The sequence below is a fragment of the Streptopelia decaocto genome (assembly GCF_964273445.1).
Source record: "Streptopelia decaocto genome assembly, chromosome: 6".
NCBI lineage: Eukaryota > Metazoa > Chordata > Aves > Columbiformes > Columbidae > Streptopelia > Streptopelia decaocto.
The window spans coordinates 27172857-27197188 of NC_138660.1; the positions used below are offsets into that span (position 1 = coordinate 27172857).

The window sequence follows — 24332 nt, forward strand, 5'->3', positions numbered from 1 at the left end:
GTTAGAAACACAGCAGCATTACATGTCAGCATCACCAATAGGTCAGTGCTCTTGTGTCAGACCCATGTCCTGCTTGCTGCACATTCTCCCTGCTAAGTGGGCAGCTGTACAAATATTAAGCATCAAAAATATCACTCCCCTCCCCAGCCACCAAACATTTGATGGACTTTGGCCTTTACATCTTGTTTTCCTCACTTTCATCTGTGGTGATGCTGCAGTGTTACAGCTTCCAGTTCTAGGAAGAATAGAACTGGAGCTGACGCCATGAAGCCAGGTGAAAAACCACAAAAGTGACACTTTAAAAAGCTCTTTAGAGTTACCAATCCCTTTTACCCTTCAGGGGAAAGACAGGCTTTGCCTCTTTGTATGTGGTATTCAGCCATCTAAGAGTCAATTAAATATAAAGGGGAGCTGGGCAGGAAGTCTGGCCTGTGACTCTTCAGGGATCTCCTGTACATCTGTGGGTGGCTCGTGAACCAGAGCACAGGCACCACAGACACAGGAAATTCCTGCAAAGACAAACTCTCACAAACAGGTGTCTGTACATGCCAAGTTAGGTGGACAAAGCACATGCCAAACTGATCACTGCATGTAGATGAGAATGTATCCAAACTACAGCTGTGAGGAGAGGAAGGACAACACTGCATCTGCTGTGACAGAGACAGTCAGTCCAAAACAGAAACAACGAGAGCTCAGCTGCTCCCTGGCCTGGGCCCAACGTGTACAACACCCCTCTGCCCTCCCAGCTCCATGGCACCCGCACAAGGAACGTAAAACAGTCACCAACAAATGCTTTACACATGCAATACAAATCCACTTCTCCAAGATCTTGGCTCTTTGGTGTGTTTTGAGCTCTTTCCTCTCCAGGACAGTGCTGACCGCGCAGTTGGTGATGATGCTGAACTGTGAGATGGTGGCTCTGATGCTCCGTACCGGGTGCTTGTTTTCCTTTTTATCCCTTCAGGACCAGATGCAGCCCAGACAGTGGTGGGGCACAACTTTCTTGAAGAGTGTCTAGAGTGAAACAGAGGTGTCCAAGTCAGCCTGGATCTCTACTGCCCTCAGAAAGAAATGCGTGTCTACAGTACAAACTGGATCTAAAGCTAATGTTGCATTAAAAGGGAAATATTTGCTTTCTCTTAGTTTAAAATATACACTTTGACATAACTCTTTAGGCTTGATGCCCTATCAGCTCTTTACGGGCATCAAGCCTAAAGAGTTATGTCAAAGTGTATATTTTAAACTAAGAGAATTTAAACTAAGAGAATTGAACTGTTCAAGTGATACAAAGATGTCTCTTATTTTGCCAGAGCTATCAGCTACCAGCTCTTTTAGGTCCTGGGAAATAGTCCTGGCAAAATAAGAGACATCTTTGTATCACTTGCATAACCAAAGGGAAAAATTTTTAGCTAATGATATTTTTGATGGAGATTGATACAAATAAACCAAATTGGAGCATTACAGTTAAGACCACTTATACAAGTTTAGGTGAGGTAGTTATGTGGTCAAAATATGTTATTTCTGATGGGTCAAATATTAAACTTTGCAAAAAAGGCTACATGGTATACATTCACACTTTACAAAAAAGACAAGCACGACTTTCAGAATAACTGAAGGAAAAAGCCCAATGAACGAAGCATGTTTCGATGTTCTGGAACACTAGACTTACATTGACATCACTTAAAAAACCAAAACAAAACAAAATTAAGAAGCCCAGTACTATTTCTCCGAGCATTTCAAGTAATATGTGTGGTCTCCATACCGCACCCATGTATGTCAGCTGTTCTGCCATGAGATCTTCTTGGAACAATGAGAATTCTTCTGCACTGCTCATCTCCAGTTCCTCTTCATCATCCAGGTTACAGGGAGAAAAGCTGTGGAACCCGTCTGTCCAGCGTGGAAAACATGAGTTAGTAAATTTATACAGATATATTAAATATCACTACATATAACAGCACAACATGCAAAGGGTCCTGCCTGATGGAACGGCCTCAGTGTGCTGCATGTTTTAGTGAGAGAGATAATGAGCAGAAGATTAAATTGGCAAAGAGAAGGCAGAAGAAAAAGAAATAGAGAGAACTGAGCTGTTCAGGGTCTCTTAGCTGAGAAGTGGCTTAACCCATTCACTAACCATTTTTCGGAAAGAAAAAAACCTACCACCCCCCAACAACAATTCCTTATTAACGCTGCAGAATTTTGATTATCTCCTTTTCAGTATTTATGCATTCTATAATCTGGAAAAAAAGCTGAACTGCAAAGAGACAAGACTGCAATTATACCCCCAAAATATTGCATTGAGAACGCTCTTATATCCAGATTTCAAGGGAAGAGGAGGAGAAGGGAGAGAGAGCAGTTGGAAAGTTAAAACATGCTTTACTAATAAGACTAAGGAGGAGGGACAGTAATGCAAAATATACAAAACTAATCGTGGCTCCAGCAGCTGCAGGACAGAAACCCTGATGCCCTGGGCTGTAGTCAGCAGTAAACCAGAGCTGGAACTAGGCCTAGGATCGCAGGCAGGGTTCTCTTCAGATGCTGGCCATGGACGAAGAGAGTGAGACCCTGGTGATCTCCCAGTCCTAGATGCTGTACAACGTGGATGGCGTGGAAAACCTACTGAGGTTGTCGCTTTGGGTCACCTGTTCTGGCCACCCCTTCCTGCAAGTCCACCCTCTCACGGGATGTGCAAAGTTTATCAGCAACCTTGGCTGCCACAGCACTAAGTCAAAACCTGGGTCTTTTCTGCACACCAGTCCTACAGTTATCCACTCCAGAGCCGACGTGGTCTGAAAAACACACAGCCAACTTGAGAAAAATGCACACAGAAGATCTCAGAAGAAAGGAAAATTCACTCAAAGACATTTGGTCTCGTTTAACCAAAACCAGGACACTTGGAACACCAGAGGAATCTAACCAGAGCTCTTGTGAGCTCGCCTGGTGTGGCCGGTGGGAACCAGCCCCAGGAAAGGACAGTGCCAGGCACAGACTGGGCATTTCACAGGACTGTGCGTTCACATGGGATTTCTGGAACAGCCGGCAGACATGATTTTCATGGGATGAAATGTTCAGGTTTTTTCTGTCATTTCCTTCATCCTTTATTACAAGAATTATTCCCTCTCGCCCCTCTGCTAAAGCTGGAAGTTGATTCCAGTTCTCATTCACATACTACGTGAGCTCCTACGACTTTTCAGCTCATGGCACAGGAAGCTTTCTTCCCAGGGTAAGGGGGAGAAAAAAAAGAATGTGTCAGGTTTGATGCTGGGAGAACAGAAAGACAGCGGAGAAAGGTATTGTACTGTCATTTTCCAGTTCTTGGTTCTTGAACTGATCTAGGAGGTTCTGTGCCGTCTTCTCTGGATCAGAGCCGGGTATGTTCTTCAGATATTCCAGCACCTTCAGCAGACAGAGATAGCTGGGTGGCTCTCCGAAATCCTCAGCAGACTGATCGAGCCAGGCTCGTAAAATCGATGCCATCGCACTGTGAGCAAATTCAGAGAGAACACATGGGTTGCATACAGCAGGTATTGATGCAATCCTGTGGATCTGTATCTAATGGAACAAGAGGAACACTGAGACATTCACCCCCCACATGAAGGTAGTATGGGCACTTATTTGAGCATGGAATTTAATTTCTTCCTTTCATGCATTGCATATCAGGAAGATATCGCTTAATAGGAAACTAAGGACTTCTTCTTCAATTACACCTTGAGAAACCAGCACACTCATTAAAAACAAATTAAGATTTTCTCTGGGTTATATTATTGGATATGTTATGAGACAGTTGATACTCGGCCTTTACACAAGCTCCTTGAAGCAAATAGGGCTGTGAATTTTCAAAAGAAACAACAGCTCTGCTGCCCACGTCCTCCTCCAACACCGAGCCCTGACTGGGGCTCGCTGGGCGGTGCGAAACCAAACTTAACGTCCTGAGTGCTGTGATTGATTTGGAAGAATTCTGGTTTCCAGCTTCTCCGCAGCTTGAGACCTCCAGGTTCCTGTCTCCGAAAAATGAGACAGGTGTTTAAAGGAACCTCTACTGAGTAAAAGCAAAACCCCAAATAGTGTAATTCATATAGCATAGCACTACAAAGTGTTTCTAGCTCAAACTGCAAATATGGAATCTAAGAGTTGGGAAAAATTAAGGAGCTTGAAGAAGAAAAAAATTTAGGAGGAAAAAAATCCACAAGAAACAGCCAGTATCTTCCAGCCTAGGTTGATCATTCATAGGAAGTAGCCTGCACAGAGGAGGAATCAATGAAAACAGTTGCTCTGCTCGCAGCTCCAAGACCCTTTCCGCCCATTTTCACTCAGCCTTTCCCAGAGCAACACTCCAGCAAACAGTGAGGTTGGAACACAACCACTTTCTCCAACGCAGCCTCCGTTTCTCTAGTATTTGCCATTCCTTCCCTCTCCAAGTTTTCCAGGTGGCAAGTGCCCACTTGTGCCAAAACTACTGGCACAGCTGTCACGAGTGGGCATGGCCGTGGGGCTGTGAAAATGCCACCAGCAAAGAGGAAACCAGGCGCACAACTCCAACAGCAAAGCAGAATCTCTTACCTACCCAGGCAAGGCCTGTGCCTTGCAGGCAGCATTATTCTGCCCTGCCACGGCTCACAGCTTCAGCACCGCCCAAGGCTTTAAAATAAGAACTCATGTTTCAACAATCTTATGACAAAGGCTTCATGTTGGACTATTCCACCGTGGCTGGGGAAGCTGAGGCAGAAATCAAGGGTTTACACATATCCTCGTGCACTGCAAAGCAAACCCAGACTAAACCAGGCAAACCAGTCGTCCCTCTGACAGGAGCGGCGCAGTCACGGCCACAGGGAGCTCAGCTGGGGACACTCAGCCTCGAGAGCCCTGCGGGGAGAGCCCTCGCACCAGCTGGAACAGCTCCTTTCAAACCACACCTTGCGCCTCCTTAAATACGGGTGAGGAGGAGTTCATGATACATTTGAGTGTGCACGTTTTAATGGCTGGTCATAAAACACCACAGACCAATCAAACCTAGAACTGACTGCAAGATGGAAGAAGTAGGAATCTATTCTAAGTGTGACTTTACAGCCCACACATTCTGTTGTGGTTTTTTTTAGGGGAAAAGCTGTATTGATTTTCTTGTTCCGGTCCCAGTTTGGTTCCTTAGCAGTCAGACCCCGCACAGTTTCCCCACCTGACACCTGAGCTTTAATGAGAGTTAGGATGTGGGCAGTGTGCATTTACACATTGTATGTTTATAATGAAATCCTGAATTTGGTAGTGTTCTTGACCTCTGTCCATCAGATTATTAAGTCCATATTCACTAAATGTAAAGGAAGAAATTCCTGTCAACATCTCCCTCCATAAATGATGGCTCAGTTTCCATTCTATCCCGGCACTTACCTGTCCAGGAGCAGTTCCAGTACTGTGCTGGTGGAAGCAAAAGCTCTGTATGTGGAGAGAAAGATGCTGATGTACGTAAAATCATTCTCCCCAAAAGCCGTCAGAAGGGTCTCGACAAGGTTTTCCAAAGTTCCAGCTTTCAGGGTCTTGCTGTTGCACGTCTTGTCCTGGCTGACAGTGTGTTCTGCAGGTAACTGGTCCCCTTCAGCCTACAAAGTGGAAACAAAAACAAAGCACAAAGCTCAGACAGAAGACAGAGCCCTGACATTGCTTGCACAATGAAACACAGATCAAATTCCATCTTTTTCACAGGAATAGTCCATCTCTAGTTACTAAACAATTCTGTCCGTTTTGGCTCTCCAAACATGACATGCTCCACAAAATATTAGATAGTCCGACTGATATCAAGTTATCTTATGATCCTATAATATATTATGATCTAAAAGAAACAGGCTGTGAGACAATTTCTAGAAGCGCTGCAGGTTTCCGTCTCTTCAAACAGAGGGAGGTGGTGTCTCTCAGCATCTCCACAAGTCACCTTTGTCTTTGCAAGTTTTGTTCAGACTCTCCGCTGCCTCCATGTCTACAAATAACTTCAGAAACATCAGATTGCTGCCAAATTGATACCACTACCTCAGATACCAACCAGCAGCTGAGACAACACGTGTACAGACAAGCGGTGCTTGATATTCAGTCTGCAAGTTCTTTTCAGACGGCACGGTGCCTTTGTGCAGCACCTATCACAATAATGAGCTACTATCACGGCTTTTAATATTTTCTAATACTGTAGGGACTCAAGTCTAAAGCTTCACTCAATACTTAGTGACAAAAAAAATAGCTATGATTGCCATGCTTTGATGTCTAATATTAAATTTAAAGCTAAGAAATTTGCTGTTTCTACAAAAGCTTCACACTTTGGAAATTTAAGGAACTGCATCAGTCACAGCCTGTTTGTCTTTTGTTTTTATTAATTGTCCAAGTTTGAAACACAAGAAAGACATTTCTGTGTTTAAATAGGCAAGTGTTTCTGTGCTTAAGCTGTAATCTTACGACTGGCTTTTAAACTGACCATTTTCTCATAACAGAGCCAACCATTCAAGAACTCTGGATGCTTTCTTAGGATCAAGAATTTTAAGAAAGGTTTATTAGACTTCTTGAAGCATAAAAGTTCCTTCACTTACTGATACCTCTACAAGAAGTTACTAACCATGATTACAAGCTTCTCAGTACTTAAAGGAATTGGTAATACAGCCCAACTCACTCCAAATAAACAAAACCTTTTCTATTCCTTTCAACACGGGTTCTATGACATTTTCAGTTAGAGCTGCACTACTCTCAGACACATCCAATAATTTACCATCTAACGCTTTTCAGTTGAAAAGCCTCCAAATCACTCTACAAATGCAACATCACTAAGAACTAACCACTGCAGAACCGCTGGATCAATCCCCTGCTCCGATATCACACAATATTGAACAGCCATGTCCAACATCCATGTTTTAAAGCACTTGGGCCTTTCAAGCCAGAAGGACCTTGACCTGCACCAACAAACCAGCAGAAGCTCAGTGCCCCAGAGAAGGTCAAACTGCCAAGTGGAGCTTTACAGGACACAAACTGACACTGTAAAAGAAAATTTTTAAAAGGAAATCCAGGCACACATATCATCAGTAACAGAGTTACTGTATTTGTGACAAAGAAGCCCCAGTACTTGCTAATGTGCAAATAGGTTGTTCTCACACTCTTCAGTTGACTTTGAGTCTTCAACTTAAGCCTGACTTAGAACACCAGCAATAAAATGAAGACCAACATCCATAAATCCAACAGCTTATTATTTTAGTGCTATGAATTTCATAGCATAGAGAAAAAATTAACATCATAACCACCTGTGAGCTCCATATTGAAGATAAAAAAAGTCACCTGATGACAATTATAAAAGAGACAATTAAGCTTTTCAAGACAAAATTGCTTTGGGCAGGGATGGTTGTTCACAAATAGTGTTCTGTGTTAGAGGCAATTAGTTGACAATTAATTTCTCAGCCAGCTGAGAAAGCAATATGAAAATAAACCCCAAACCTATAATCAGTTTTGAGGAAGTTTCTGCTGCCTTTTCAGAGACCTGCATTAGTTAAAACACCACAATGATTTTGGAGACCTGAGACAGGTTCGTAACAGCAGAAATGAGCCACAGCCAGTCCCAAATAATTGGCAAATGTTCACCTTCTCAGGCCATAAGCTAAACCCTTATTTCCGCACTTAGTATCATCTGACCTACAGCCACAACTGGTCAAATCTTTTTTACACATCAAGAAAAGAAGAAGAGTCAACACAAGGAGAAAGTCATTTCAGATGATCCAGACAGACAACTTCAGTGTTTTGTTGTTTGGGTATTTGTTAAATAGTGAGTGCAGTCAGTGCTAAAAGTTAATATCATAATAATCTGTGTGGAATTCAGCTCCCTGGAACAGGCTCCAAAGCCCATGAGCAGCCATCCGAAATGCCACCACACCAACTGTACCTACCCCAAGCCACCTCGCTCCTCCACCAGCAGCCTGCTGGATCTGCACCCTTTTCAGGGTGTCACAGCAAACAGCTCCTTCTTCTGCTTCTTCACCCACATCCTCAATGGTGCTCTGCCAGGAAACGAGCAAAGAGAAAAAGAGAGAAAGGAACAAGGTCCCTGCACAAGCAGCGGCTGCAGACACCAGCATGGCAACACGAGGATCAAACCACCTCAACAACCATTTCTGGGAGGAAATGTTCCCAATATCCAATCTGCATCTCCCCTGGCACGACTGAAGGCTGTTTGCTCTCGCCTTGTCACTCGTCTCATCACCCTTCTCTTGGCACTCCGTGCTGCCACCCCCCGGCCCCGTGTTCCCCGCAGGCCTGGGCGAGGGAAGGTGCTGGGGAAGGTGCCCAGCCTTGCTCATACCCGCCCGCAGCTGATCCCGCACACAGCGGAGCTGCTGCCGGCCCCGCCAGCCCCGCGCTCCCGCTCTCTCCCTCGCACCGACCGCTCCGGCCGCAGCGGCTCCGGCGTCACCGGCCGCAGCCTCGCGTGCCACCCACAGCCGGCCAATCGCAGTTCGCCGCCCTGCCTCGTGCTCCCCCACATGCCGCGACCCCAGCCCGCCTGCCCTTGAAGCCCTTGGTCGGACGGACGGAGCGCCGGGAATGGGACAGACGACCGAGCTGGGAGCGCTGGGAATCAAACTGAAATAAATAACTTACGCTTTTCCTGTGGATAAACAACGTTTAAGCCGATTCCTTGTATTCCTTAAACACGTGTTCATTAGAGCATAAGCAAAACAGCACTGGGTGCGCGGGGGATTCGCTCCGCCCAACACGCACACCTTTAACAATGAGAAGTGTGCTTAAATACAGTATGGTATTACATATTCATAATGACCCCAGAAACGCCTGTACATATTCATGACCTTTCCCCGCTTTTTATTAAAATGAGTCTCAGATAACCATTTACATGTTCCCTCCTTGCCCCTCCCCTGTTACGCCTGCGCAGTGTCACTTGGTGAATTTGAGGAAGGGTCTTTAGGGGTCTTTGGATGAAGCTCCTTCAGCTTCGTCACAGTGGACGTTTTACCTTTGGCTCATGAGGAGGAACTGGCTGGAACCCAAGCTGCCAAACCGACTGAAACCAGACTGGCGCCCCCTTTTTGCTGTAAATCTTGGCTATCTTGTCTCCTCATGGTTGCAGCTGGTGCTGTAAAACTTCTTATCTCGGCATTTAATGAAGTCCTGTTTTTTTTAGCACAATTAGTTACATACAGCTCCAAAGTAGATATTAATTATGTGGTTTAAAATGTTAGCTTGTTAGTAGGCCCTTATTATATAGTTGCTTAACCCTTAAAATGTTAGTTCCCTCTATCAATATAACTTCCTAAGCAAGTTTCATAACTTTTTACATAGAACTCAACCACCTTTCCCTTTTCCAAGTTCACAGTCCGTGCCTCATTTGGTTATACCTGTAAACATTAAACATCTCAGCATGAATCACAACTGCATTTTTCACAAAACTGAGCGTGGGACAGAACTTGTTCTGCGGCAGAGTGAGGGACGAGCGCTCCCGGGAGCTGCTTCACGCACACGCACCACACACTTTGATTTTACTCCTGGACCTTGCAAACGTAAACCAAAACCCCACTGTCTGACCAACGCCTCCTGCAGTTAATTCGTTTGTTGCCCTCAAGCCAGTTTCTACCATATGCACGTCAACAGTCCACAGGCTACAAGCACAACTGCAGCCGGGCTGTGGCTTCCCAGCTGAGGCAGCTTTGGTGGAACACAAGACAGATCCCATGTTCCTCCTCAAGCAAGAAGGTGGTTCTGCAGGGAATGCTGGGACGTGAATCAGGTTTTCACACCGGCTGCTTCCTTAACAACGGAGGGGTTTAGACACACACAGATATGTGTGTGTGTGTGTGTATTTTTTTCTAGGGCTCCTGCCTTCCATGAAGAGGAACCTCACAAAGTTGTGTAATGTTCTGATTAGTAAGAAATATCGAAGAGGATAATATAGATAACATGGATCTACGCAGTCCAAGTGTAACTGGAAAATGAAAAAAAAAGCATTTCTGTCATTTAGAGCAATGTTTTCACTTTGCGATTCAATAGATTCGTTATTCTACTAAAGGTTTTAAAGAATAGGCAACTGAAATCACAAATATGTTGTTCCCCAGCAAAAGGGGGTTCCTTCCCCAGAAATGTTAATTGTGGATAAACACATTGTCTCATTTTGTGGAAGTCAGTGTTTCTGCTCTTTTTTTTTACCCTGTCTATGGTCAGCGCAATTATGTATCTGAGTGAAAAGATGAGGCTGCTTCCCAGGGGGACCTTAAACACCCTTCACTTCAGCAGAGGTGACCCCACTTGTTCAAACCTTTTCTAACCTCAAACATTTTTCTGAGTCTCTTATGACTCTAAGAGAGGCAGAAACGTGCTGGAATCCACCAGACCCCTTGTAAGAACAAGTGATACAGGCTGGCAGAAAAAAGCAGAGATCTGAACAAAAAAGCCCTCTCAAGCTTTTGTAAAACAACAAAACCAACCCAACCTTGAATAATGTCTTTCTACAGTTCCTTGTGTAGAATACTGTATTTATAGAGATTAATAGGTGTACAAGTGTTCATACCTTTCTGGATATCTGTAACTAGGCTGCTGTGTAACTGCTACTCCTCGTAGGTTCACAGGCTTTTCCTGACCCCGTTCACTGGGAGAACCTGAGAGTGAGTGTTTGGGTTATTTGGGTTTGTGTTTTCAAAGGGAATCAAGGTGGTTTCCAAAACCATTCAGCTCACTGGAGCAGCGCTCCTCTGTAAGGTCATCTCCTTGATCACACGGCAATAGAAAACTGTTGCTGGCTTCCCCTCCACAAATCTCAAAACTTGGCACATCTAAACGGGCCTCCCAGCCCGGAGCTGCCGTCTCGGTGTGCCTGAAATCCTGGGGGCTGGCAGCAAAGGTGGAGGTTGCGAAAGGGAGGAGTTAGTCCGTGTCATGTCCTGCTTCACCCCCTGTGCCTCCATTTATTCCTTCAGGAAAACAAAGCCTGACAACCTGTTTGTAGGCCTGTTTAATTAGGCCCTAAAACCAAGTGTCAGGACTTGTAGGAACTTTAAATTTAAAAAGTCTGGTTACAAACTGCTTGACATTATCAAACCAAAACCACCTACAGAGATGTTTGTGTCGTCAGCTGTACTGTTCTCGACAGCCTCCATAGAGTCATTGCACATTACAGGATAGAAAGGCAACTTGTCTGGATATTTTTTAATGCGGGAGGCCAACCTGTCTCTTTTTTTGGACGAGTTCGGCTCTGCCGCGGGCACCGCACGCAGCTGGGTCGTTGCTCTCTGGCAGCTCCTCTCCTTTCCTCCTCAGCTCTGGCTTTACGAGCGGCAACCCTGAGCTGTCTGAAGCGCTGTCGAGCACGGGGATGCTCGAGATGTTGGCGAGACGCTCGGCATGGCCTTCAGAAGCGGGACATGTGTGAACCACTGAGCGCCCAGCATGTTGTTGGGTGCCACTGTGGGTAGGAGCAGCACATCTGTCAGCACAGCTCTGGTTTTCCCAGCCCTTCCTCTTCTGACCTTCCATGATCCTCCTGAAGCAGTTTCTCCATGAAACCTTGGCTGGAGACGCCCCTGGTGTTCCTCACGGTTCTCACCACGTTGGGCTGGGGGCTGGAGAGGGAAGGGACAGACATGCTGGGGAGTTTTATTTAACTTTGATTTCCCTAAGACGAGCAGTAGCAATTTATTAAAAACTACTCAACACCAGAGCTGGGGTTTGGGTTTTTTTTTATTTGTGTGTATGTGTGTTTTTTTCTTTTAGTTGACTCAAGAAGTGAGTTATTAATAGTACAAGGGGTTTGGCGGTTTCAGGGGCAGGAGGGAAAAAATGAAGAATTAAAATGTAATGAAGTAAATGAATGTGTTCATTTCAGAGCAGACATGGCCTCAGTCAAGCTGACTGTTCTTTCACCTGTAGATGTATGTGTGTAGGTACAGTTTTCCATTTATTTCCATCTGCAAGACCCGCTGGTTGCCCAGCGGTTCCACATCTGACAGGTGCTGGTTCTCTGTCTGTGCTTTCAGCTCCTCGGCAGGTGTTGTCCGGGCTTTGCCCTACTCAGAACTAACTGTGATTCGTAACAGTAGGAGCCAGTTGAAACACTTCTCTGTTTTTCTGATATTTCCCCTTTCCTGTGCAGCGCTTGTGGCTCCGCTGGGCAGGGCCGTCCCTGTGCAGCCTCTGGCGGGTTTGGCACCCGCAGCCGCAACCTGGAGCTGCCTCGTGTGGGGTCGCGTGAGGCTGTAGCTCTGGAGAATGAGACGCTGCCAGCAGAACCCTACAGGGATGTTTGCTCGGCTGCTTCATTAACCATCATGGGCTTCTTTTATTCTTTTTTTCTTTCTCCTTTTAGTGTGGGGTTTTCCCTCTGCTGTTGAAATAAATAACTTACGCTTTTTCTATGGATAAACAACGTTTAATCTAATTTCTTGTATTCCTTAAACACGTGTTTGTTAGAGCATAAGCAAAACAGCGCTGGGTGCGCGGGGGATTCGCTCCGCCCAACACGCACACCTTCTAACAATAAGAGGTGTGCTTAAATACAGTAAGGTGTTACATATTCATAATGACCCCAGGAATGCCTGTACATATTCATGACCTTTCCCCGCTTCTGATTAAAATGAGTCTCAGATAACCATTTCCATAGACCCTCCCCTGTTGCACCTGCGCAGTGCCACTTGGTGAATTTGAGGAGGGGTCTTTGGATGAAGGCTCCTTCAGCTTCGTCACAGTGAACTTTTTACCTTTGGCTCATTCTGTTGAATTGGCTGGAACCCGAGCTGCCAAGTCGATTGAAACCAGACTGGCGCCCCCTTTTTGCTGTAAATCTTGGTTATCTTGTCTCCTCAAGTTTACAGCTGGGTGCAGTAAAACTTCTCTTGGCATTTGATGGGGTTCTGTTCTTCTTAACATAAAGCTCTAAAATAAGCGTTTATTGTGTGACTAAGCCTTAAAGTGTTAGTTCGTTAGTAGGCACCCATTATATGCTTAGTTAACCCTTAAAATGTTAGTTCCCTCTGTCAATATAACTTCATAAGCAAGTTTCATAACTTTTTACGTAGAACTTAACCACCTTTTTCCTTTTCCAAGTTCAGAGTCCGTGCCTCATTTGGTTATACCTGTAAACATTAAACATCGCAGCACGAATCACAACTGCATTTTTCACACTGTGGAGCATCAGAGTAAAGCCCCCGGAGCCCCAGCTGGTGGAAACTGTCCCAGTGAGGGGTGACAGACCCGCGGAGCCGAAGCAGGTTTCCCCAGCGTCAGTAGGAAGTTCAGCTGCTCACAGAAAGGCCACAGGCAGGGCTGGCGCAGATCATTGTTTCTAAAGCTGTCACCATAACCTGACAACTGTGTCTGTGCTTTTTTAAGACGGGAGAATTGCTCTTTTACCCTCAGTATGGCAATGTGAAATTCCTGCTGCACTTATTGTATTTATCTGAGGGAAATGGATTAAGGTTGTATTGTTGTGTTTTGTCTCCCTGGGTAGTTTAAGTGTTTAAAAAAAAAAAAAAAAAAAGCAAGAGGCAGCTTAAATTCAGGGTCATCTTTGTTTTGCCTTCGCTGTTGTAACACGAGAGGCCCTTTGGTGACAAAGGCTACTCAGGGATTCTGGGTGTGACTTTGGGCTGGTTCAGGACTCCCCCGCTGTGTCCACTGGGATGTGGACTCCAACATGTCTGTTGTGTGTGGTGGGCTGAAGAAACACAGCAGGGTCATGGTTGTGAGGCCAGGAGCCAAAAATGTCGTGATGGAGATAATGGGGAAAAAGATGGAAATTCTCAAACCGTTTTTTCTTTGTGTGAACTTGGAGCAGAATTCCTGAGAGAAACAGCAGCTGCCTCCCAGCAGCTTCAGGAACTAAACCCAAAGTGCCCCAGCGGTGGGAGCTGGAAGAGGTCGAGGGGTTAAAATGGGAACGGGGATGGAGAGAGTGATGGGAGAGAAGGGAAACAGGTGAGGGGAAATAAAAACCCACAACTGCCAGCAGTGATGAAGTCTAAGAGAGGAAAAGATATTAACGGCAGACACAGATTAGTGGGAAAAGTTTACATATTTATTATAGGAACATTGAATGGTATATAAAGATTAAATATAATACAAAGATGAAATACATTAACTCCAGACAAAAATTAGTGGGGAAAAGTTTATATACATATTATATAAATATTAAATATTATACAAAGCCCAAACATTATATAAAGATCACATATTAAAATATATTAACTCCAGACAACAATTGGTGAGAAAAAAGTTTACATACTGATTATATATCTATATGAAATATTATATAAAGATCAAATATTAAATAGAAATTGAATATAATACAAAGATCAAACATTATAAATATATTAGCTCCAGACAAAAATTGGTGGAAAAAAACTATATGTATTTATTATAAAAATATTAACTCTTCTACAAAGCTCAAACATTATATAGAGATTAAATATGAAAATACATTAACTCCAGACAAAAATTGGTGGAAAAAAGTTAATATAAATATTAACCATTATACAAAGCTCAAACATTATATAAATATTACATAAATATAAAAAGATCGAATATTAATGTATATCAACTTCAGACAAAATATCATAGGAAAAAGCTTTTATACTTATTATATAAAAATTACATAATATACAAAGCTCGAACAATATATAGAGATCAAATATTATATAGACATTAAATATCACACAAAGCTCAAACAAGATAAAAAAATTAAAATATGGTAACTCCACACAAAAATTGGTGGGAAAAAGTTTATATACTTTTCATATAAATATTAAATATTATTCAAAGCTCAAACATTATAGAATATTAACTATATAAATATAATGTAAATATTCTAAAATATCTTTGATAGGAAACCTTTCAGCTCAACACAGACACACAGGCCCTGAGGGAGCAACACTCCCCTGACAAAGGCCCCGGCCAGACATCGACGCAGCTTCTGCTGAAATGCTGCAAACTGAACTCAGTTGTCACTTGTAGCTCCGGCAAAGGCTCAGGCTCCGTTTACCTGTCTGCACCGCTCCGCACCACTACCACTGCAGGTCTCGTTTGGCTTGTTTGACCACTGATGGCACATGACAGAGAGCTCTGTTCCAGCCTCCGAGATGTGCACAGTTGGATCCGGATCCCCCCGCCTGCTGGAGCACTGGGTGGCAGGCAAGTTCTCATCGCTCTCCCCCCTGCGCCCATGTCTCCCTCACCATGGGACTCTGCTGAGCCTCCAGCACCCCCGGCTTGCAGGTCTGGGGGGTGCTGGGCTGCCCAGGGCTCCTCCTTTGCACCTGCCCCGTGGCTGAGGCTTTTCTTCTCAGCATGAAATCCAAGCTGGCCCGGGTGTTCATGGCGTAGAACATGTTCACCTTGGGTGGGACCACCAGCTCTGCAGGAGAGGGAGCAGAGCGAGCGTTAATTTGTGCACCACTCAGGGAGGGCTTTTCAAGCAGCAGCAGCAGAGTTCTGCTTCCCTACCTTTGTCCTCAGAGATGATCTGTACAAGCTCGTAATGCTCAGCTGAGCCAGAGCCCAGGTTGTCCTTCTCCATGGCTCCCTGGATGACAGCAGGAGCCTTCTCTTGGTTAGTTAGCTGGAAAGAGAGAGTTGCAATGAGAGCTTCTGCTTTATTCTCCCTCTAATGACTTAATAATTAGTAAAGGCCTGTCTTTCTGCAGACTGGTTGGCCCTGGAAAAGATTTCAGAGAACTGAAAAATTACAATGTGTCGGTAACTAAGTCATAGATTCTGCCAGATACTAAAACACGCTCTTTGTGACACGTGGTGGTTCTTTTAGCTCAAGACAACAGATGCTGTTCTAGAAGAGACAGCAGTAAATCACAGCCTCTGCTCTCCTGAGCAACCACTTGGGGAGGCGAGACCTTGTTCTCAGCAGCCACCAAAGCCCACAGCAAGAGCTGCCCCAGCTGCTGTTTGCACAGTCTCCTGTGCTAAACACTTCCTTGGACGTCCTGCAAAGATTTTGGGCCTTGTAGCTGGGGTTACTGTCTGCTGGAGAGTGCTGTGCATGTGGAGCAGACAAAGGGCTCCCTCCAGAGCCTTGGGCAGTCAAAAAGAAGATTTGGCTCACCAGCAGCCATATTAATCAGGCCCTTGGGGAAAGGCTCTTTGCAATTTGGGGAGCTCAGATCCTTAAAATCCTGAGGTAGCTAAATGTGCTAAGAACTGCCACGCATGCCTTTGTTCCTCACAGGCCCTGAGGGACCCGAAGCACTTGCTCAGCAGCTGAGTCTCCGTCGGGCATCGGCAGAGGTCTGTGCCACAGTGCGGCACAGCCTTGTGCTCCCTCAGCTGCTGGCCTGGCACTACCAGAATCCCCGGTGGAACCAGCACCCAAGGAAGCACCTGAACGCTGGTTGCTGCTGGTCTGGTGATCTTGGCTGCAGAGAGAAGCTGCGTCGTTCAAGGGTTCATCAGCTTCCTCACGTGCAGCTCCTGGTTCCCAAAAACAGCTCCTGGGGAAGCTTCTGCAGGGCCGTGGTGACGTGTGGAAACAACTGTACAACCTATAAAGTCATAAAGCTTTACAACTCACAAAGTTATAAAGCAGGTATGTTTATTTTGACGTCAGGTGCAAGGGGGATCGTTCCACCATTCAGGCGCACCTTCTAACAATAAGACATGTGCTTAAATACACTAAGGTGTTACATATTCATAATGACCCCAGGAACGTCTGTACATATAATGTCTGTACATATTCATAACCTTTCCCCGCTTCTTATTAAAACGAGTCCCAGGTAATAATTTCCATAGTCTCCTCCTTGACGCCGCCCTGTTGCGCCTGCGCAGTGCCAGCTGGTGGTCTTGAGGAGGGGTCTTTGGGGGTCTTTCGATGAAGGCTCCTTCAGCTTTGTCACAGTGAACTTTTTACCTGTGGCTCATTATGTTGAATTGGCTGGGACCCAAGCTGCCAAGTCGATTGAAACCAGACTGGCGCCCCCTTTTGCTGTAAATCTTCGTTATCTTGAGTCCTCAAGTTTACAGCTGGGTGCTGTAAAACTTCTTATCTTGGCATTCGACGAAGTTCTGTTTTTTCTTAACATAATTGGTTACATAAAGCTCTAAAATAGGCACCCTTAAAGTGTTAGTTAGTTATTCCCTCTATCGGTGGCACCGTGTGTCACAGCTCACACCCCAGGGCTGAGCTGGAGACACAACAGGCAGCGCTGGCAGAAGGGCAGCAGCTGCAGATCCGGCACTTGCTCAAAATGCTTCACTTGGAATTGTTGATCAAATACAAACTTCAGTTTCATGACTAGGACCTTTCAGAGATGCTGTTTTCAAACCTCTCATTTATACCCTACTCCACACGTTTTGCTTTGTAACATTTATCGTTTTCCCTTTCAGGGAAGTTTGATCAGTGAATAGGTGTTTCCAAAACTAAAAGCACAGTTTAACTAATTTGGGGTGAAAACATCACCCGCAATCACAGCATTTTGCTGTTCCACACCAGCCACCAGGATGCTCTTGTAGACGTTGCCACTTTTGTTGTCTGGGTGATGCAGCTGCCTCCATTCTGCTGGTTGTAAACTGGAGGCACTGGAGGCGCTTTTGTTGAGGTGTCATGGAGTCGGAGCATTTCCCAGAGCAGTTCTCAGAGCACTTGTCATGGGATGGCAGCACGGGATTTGAGATAGAAAAAAGTGTGACTAGAGAGAGCTATGTATAATTAGTATATGTTACATGATCAGTCTAAATATTATATGAATCTATACATGTACACTCATACCTGTATACATACCTTCTAAATATTAAGTGTAAATAGATATCTCAGTCTAAATATATGTAATTGTATATATGTCAAATTATGTAAATCTGAAAAGATATTTAAGTGTCAAAATTGAAGTCTAAACGTACTTAAGTGTAAATAAATATTGTATACAGGTATAAACAGATATAGAAGTAAAAGTATGTAAATGTGCGTATGTCAAAGTAGATATATATTAAGGTGCAAACAGGTAATATATAAACTAGATATATTCCCTAAATATTTATATGTAATATGATACATAAGAGTAAATGTCAGTGACACGTAAGGTTTTTAAATGCAAAGAAACCCTGTTCAGAGAAAGCATTTCAAACCTCAAAAACTCAACCTCACCTCAAAATATCTCTCAAAAGAAAAGATACAAAAACACTTTCAAAAGCTGCCTGTTCCCCCTTCTCCTTTCCCATTTTTCTCACCCTGATTTGGGGCTGATTCTCCCAAATGGGGATTTTCCCCTCTGTGCTGCGCACACAGGATGGGAGCCACCACGGCAGCGCAAAAATACTCCAAACACCCTGATTTTGGGAATAGAAAGAGAAGAAAATGCCGCGCCAAATATGCAAATAGCCTCGGGGCGATTTTTAGGCAAACAGATGCAATTTTATATATATACATTTCTCTCTCTATATATTTCTATATATTGTATATTTATATATATATTTATACACATTTTTATATGTTTATATTTTGGCATATTTTTTATCTTTATTATATGTATGTTTTTATATATGTATTCATATATGGAAACAGAGCACCTGAAGGCTCAAACTGGCCACCAGGAAAAAGAAATAGAAATTGAAATAAAGAACTAGAAATGGAAACAGAAATTAAATAGAAGAAAAAGCCACGCCCAATATGCAAATCACCTCGAGGTTCCAGGAGTGGGTGGAGAGAACGCCAACGCGGATGCAGAGCGGGCCAATCAGGTCGCGCGAGAAAGCTTGGGGGCGGAGCGGAGCGCCGCGCGGGGGAAACGGGGAGGTGTGATAGGCGGGGAGAATGGAAGTTAAGGTGCGTAGCCGGCCAGTCAGGTTGCGGAGAAGGAAAAGAAGGGGCGGGTGGCAGGAGGAGGGGAGGTCTCGAGGGCTTCTCCACCCTCACATCCTGAACTCGGAAACCCAGCACCCCCAGATACTTCACCCCCAGATCTTCCCCTAAACCCTGAAACCCCAAACGCTGCACCCCCAAATCTTGCATTCCCAAAACCCCTGCAACCCCAAATCCTGAATTTCCAGATCCTGCACCCCAAAACCCTGCACCCCCAGGTTCTGAACCTCTAAATTCTGCACCCTAAAAGCCCTGCAACCCGAAACCCTTTGCCCTAAACCCCTATACCCTAAATCCTGTCCCCCCAAGCCCTGCACCCAAATATCAAGTCACCCCAATTTTGCACTCAAAACCCAGCACCCCCAAATCCCGCACCTCAATATCCTTCCTCCAAACCCACAAATCTTGCAAACCCAAAACCCCATACCCTTAAACCTTGCACCCTTAACGATTCACCCCAAAACCTGCACCCCCAAACCAGGTACCCCCAAACACTACACCCCCAGATCCAACTCTGCACCCTCAAATCCTGCACACCAAACCCCTGCCCCACCAAACCCTGCATGTCCAAATCTCACACTTCCAGATCCTTCCCCCAAACCCCTACACCTGCCAACCCTGCACCTCAAAATCCTGCCTACCCAAACCTTGCACCCCCAAATCCTGCACCCCATAAAACTGCACCTCAACTCCTTCGCCCAAATTCTGTGCCCCCAAAACCTGCAACCCCAAATGCTGCAACCCTGAATCCTCCACCCCACGTACTGAACCCCCAAATCCTGTTCCCCCAAAGCCCTGCACCCCAAAATCCTGCCCTACTAAAGCCTTCACCCCAAACCCTGCACCCCCAGATCCTTCCCTCTCAAACCATGCACCCCCAAATCCTGACCCCCAAAGCCTGCACTCCCAAATCTGCACCCGCAGTTCCTTAAACACGTAAACCCTGTACACCCAAACCCTCTACTCTGAAATCCTCCACCCCCAGATCCCTCACCCCAAAACCCTGCTCCCCAGAATCCTGAATGATCCAATCGTGCACCCCCAAATCCTGCCCCCTTAAGATCTGCACCCATAAATCCTCTACCCCCAGATCCTGCACCCCAAATGATGCACTTCCAAACCTTCCATCTGAAAATCCTGTACCCCCAAATCTTGCACTCCCAGATCCTTCCCTCCCAAATCCTGCACTCCAAAACCCTGCTCAATGGATAACCCTTCACTCCAGGTGTGGCACCCTGAAATCTTGCACCCTGTTCCCAAGGTCCTGCAACCCCATATCCTGCATCCCTATAACCCTTCACCCCAAATTCTTCCCTCAAAACCCTGCAGCCCCAATTCCTCCACCCTCACATCCTGAATCCCCAAACCCTGCACCCCTAAACCTTTAACCCCCAAACCCTGCATTCTTAGATCCTGCTCCCCCCAAGCCCTGCACCCCCAAATCCTGCCCCCCAAACCCTTCACACCAAACCCTACACCCCAAGATCCTTCCCTACCAAACTCTGCCCTCCCCAGATACTGGAACCCCGGATCCTGCACCCCAAAACCGTGCACCCCAAACTGTGAACTCCAAAGAATGCACCCTAAAATCCTGCCCTACAACCCCTGCACCTTAAAACTCTGTACTGCAAATCCTGCAACCCCAGGTCCTGAAACCCTAAACCCTGCAGCTGGAAACCTTCACCCTGAAACCCTGCACTGTCAAATTCTGCCCCCCTAAACCTGTCCCCCCAAACCATGCACCCCTAAATCTGCACTTTCAAATCCTGCACCCTGAAATTCAGCACCTCAATATCCTGCACCCAAAAACCGTGCAGTCAAAATGCTGCTCCTCAAATCCTGCAGCCCTGTCCTGGTTTTGTTAAAAACAAGTTTCTCTTTTAGTGAATTTGCCTGTCAGCTAAAGCTTCATATCAGCTGCATTTTCCTGGAGAGCCAGATCCACGTTTTGGTGAACTCAGCAATGGAATGGGAAGTTATTGATAAGCACAGATGGAGATCTTGTGAGAGGGGCGACGAGAAACAGGTGACCCAGAAACTGACCAAACATCCCATTCACGTGAATACTTCATATAAAAGTGGGAGATCACGAGGATCTCGTCCCTTTTCCTTTCTGTTTATGGCCAACATTATCAGAGGACTTTGCGAGTCGTCCCTGCGAATTGAGGCCCGTGACAGACTGAATCCAGCTCCGGTTGGCTGCAGAGTCCAGTCCAGGACTTCGGGTGCCGGCTCTGCAGTTGCTGAGACTTTCAAGATTGGTTTTGTATATTTTGTGTTATTTTCTCTATTCTTATCAGTAGCATTAGTAAAGCACTTTTAATTCTTCCAACTCCCGATCGCCTGTCCTGAGTGGGAAGGGGGGAGGGCAAAAGGAGGAAGAGTGGAGGGGAGAGGAGGTTAACAATACATCTGCCAGGGTTTTACTGTCACCCCGCAATCTTAACCCTCGACAAGCCCAAAACCATGCACGCCAAATCCTTCACCTACTGCACCCCCAAGTCCATAATGACCAACCATGTACCCCTTAATCCTCCACCCACAGATCCTGCCCCCTCATATTCTGCATCCCCAAACCCTGAACACTAAAACCCTGTACCCCAAATCCTACCCCCCCACAACCTGCAGCCTAAAATCATGCACCCCCAAAACCTGCACCCCCAGATCCTTCCCCCCAAACCCTGTACCCCCAAACCCTTGCACCCTCAAACCCTGCACTCTCAAATCCTGCACCCCCAAAAACATGCACCCCAAAACCATTCACCCCCAAACACTACACCCCCAAATCATCCATTCCCAAACCTTGCACCCTAAAACCCTGCATGCCCAAATCCTGCAATCCCAAAGCCTGCACCCCAAAATTTTTCAGCCACAGATCCTTCTACCCAACACCATACACCCACAAATCCTTCCCCCCAAACCTGCACCCCCAAAACCCTGCATCCCAAAACTTTGCACCCCAAAAACCTAAACACCCCAAAGCTCTGCACACCCAAATGCTGCCCCCCCAACCCTGCCCCCCCAAACCCTGCTCTGCTAAGTCCTTCACCCCAAAGACCTGCACCCCTAAATCCTGCCCTGCCAAATGCTGCACCCTAAACCCCTTCACCCCAAGATCCTGCTACCCTAAACTCTGCACCCCCAAATCCGGTCCCCCAAAACACTGCACCTGCAAACCCTAGCCCCCTAAAAGCCTTCACCCCTTAACCCTGCACCCCCAGATCGTGGCCCCCCGAGCCCTGCACCCCCAAACATCGCACCCCTATATCCTGCACCACAGATCCTGCACCCCAAACCCTGCACCCCCAAATCTTGCCTCACCAAGCCCTATGCCCTAAAGCCCTGAACCCCAAAAACCTGCACCCCGCAATCTTAACCCTTGACAGATAATTGGCGCCAAAGAGAAAGGGGTAAAGTTGAAGATTTTTGTCTTTTCTACTGCTCTGACGTACCTTTCAATTTTCTTGGCACGGTGCCAACTCATAAAGTTGTGATACTCGCATGTCTGTTTGCTTTGGATATTATTTAGTTGTATTAAGGCAAAGTGAATTACACTGATTTAAAGACGTTATGGCATAAGTTGTATCAGTTATTTTCTACATTGTGCTCACTGATTCCATATCTGTGTTGGGCCTTCTTTTTAAATCGAAGTATTCATTATATAACAACAAGGAACTGGACAATGGTCATGATGATACTGTGTGGTTTGTCACTGGTTTATTTCATTATACTGCAGCTACTAATGAATTTCTACTCCCTTCTGCTTTACCTTGAAAAGCCTCCAGGAGAGATTAAAGAGCAGTACGGCTCTGTGTTCGCTAATTGGTCAAGCGAATCTTTAGAAAGGCTGACTAACAATACTTTCGTTTTTTCGCTAGGACAGTTCGCAAATGTTTTAGAGAGCTTTGAATATCCTTGGAGTTTTGATAGAACTGTGATGGTGTTATCTGGTTTGCTGAATGTGTGTCAGTTTGTGCTTCTGTTAAGAGAAATGGCGTTCAACAGGAGGTTTGCATCTCTTTTTAGTCCTGAGATTTGCGGTGCGTCTTCGGAAGCTTTAGCAAAAAGCACTCCTGGCTGCTTGAGAAAGAGCAAAACAGCGAAAGCTGCCGCTGCAGCCACTGCTCCCGCAACTGCGGCTTCGCAGGCTGAAGCTACAGCTCCTCCGCAGAGTTCCTCTGCCAAGATCGCTGCAGATAACATTACTTCTCCAGCCTCAAAGGCTAACAAGGCAGCCCCCGCTTCTTCACACACTGGGCACTGTTGCTGCTGTAACCACAGCAATCACTGTGACAGTCATTCAGACTCTGGAAATGAATCAAATGATGGTGAACCCATATCAGCATCCGTTGCCGGTTGTAAGAAAGTCACTAGAAAGACTACCCGTGCAGCAGGTGATGGCACAGGGCCAACATCAACCCAAGGGGCACCATCAGGACAGAGAGGAGATGAAGTGACCACCACTTGGTCCTTTTCTCCAGGTGAGCTGAGAGATCTGCGAAAAGACTTTAGCCGTCGTGAAGGCGAGAATATTTTAACCTGGCTGCTCCGATGCTGGGACAATGGGGCAGAAACAATTGAATTGGAAGGTGGTGAAGCCAGGCAGCTGGGATCTCTGTCAAGAGATTCCACCATTGATAGGGCAATTTCAAGAGAGTCTAATGCCACTACCCTCTGGACCCGACTCCTGGCAGCTATGAAAGTAAGATTTCCCTACAAGGAAGATTGTATATCCAAGTTAGGGAAATGGAATACTATGGAGAGAGGTATTCAGTTCCTGAGAGAATTAGCTGTGCAAGAGATCATTTATTTTGGACCAAACAGCCAAGAGGGGACAGACCCAGATAGAATCCATTGTACACGATCTCTGTGGCACAGATTTGTACAAAGCGCACCACCTGCATATGCTAAGTCATTGGCAGGAATGGTCTGGTCATCACGAGGTATACAAAATATTACTGAAGTGATTGAGCAGCTCCGGAACTTTGAGGACAGCCTTGCTGGTTCTCTACGGGCTTGTGTCTCTGCTGTGGAGAAACTGTGTGAAAAATCTGATGACCGGTTTGAAAAGCTATTGCAAGAAATCAAAGAACTCAGAGAAGACACATACCATTCACGACCTGCACAACCTATGTTTCAGCTATTAGGAGAAGGCGTTTCCAGTCTCGAGAGAGAGGACAGAGGCAGCCCACAAAAAGAGGTTCACTGTGGTTCTTCCTACATGAGCAGGGAGAAAACATGAATAAGTGGCATGGAAGACCTACCTCAGAACTTCAAGAACGAGTACGTGAGATAAAAGGAAAAACTCCTAGGAAGCTGTCTGCTCCAGTTTACAAAAGGAGCAGAAGAGATTCTGATGCTCTTGAAGGAACCTCTAATTCACACCCAGAGACTGTGCAAAACAGAAATTAGAGGTGCCCTGCCTCCAACCAGGTGGAGGAAAGGGATAACAGAGTTTATTGGACTGTACAAATACGATGGCCTGGTACAACACACCCCCAGGAGTACAAAGCTTTAGTGGACA

At 45.7% G+C, this 24332-nt stretch overlaps 1 long non-coding RNA gene across 1 annotated transcript; it reads right to left on the reverse strand.

The window, feature by feature from the left end:
- Positions 1-14673: 14673 nt before the first annotated feature.
- On the reverse strand, positions 14674-19021 carry LOC309440949. The gene is made up of 3 exons (XR_014184298.1): positions 16339-19021; positions 15451-15565; positions 14674-15361 (listed from the first exon to the last, which is right to left on the reverse strand). It is a non-coding gene; the product is annotated as an uncharacterized lncRNA (long non-coding RNA).
- Between the last annotated feature and the right edge of the window lie 5311 nt (positions 19022-24332).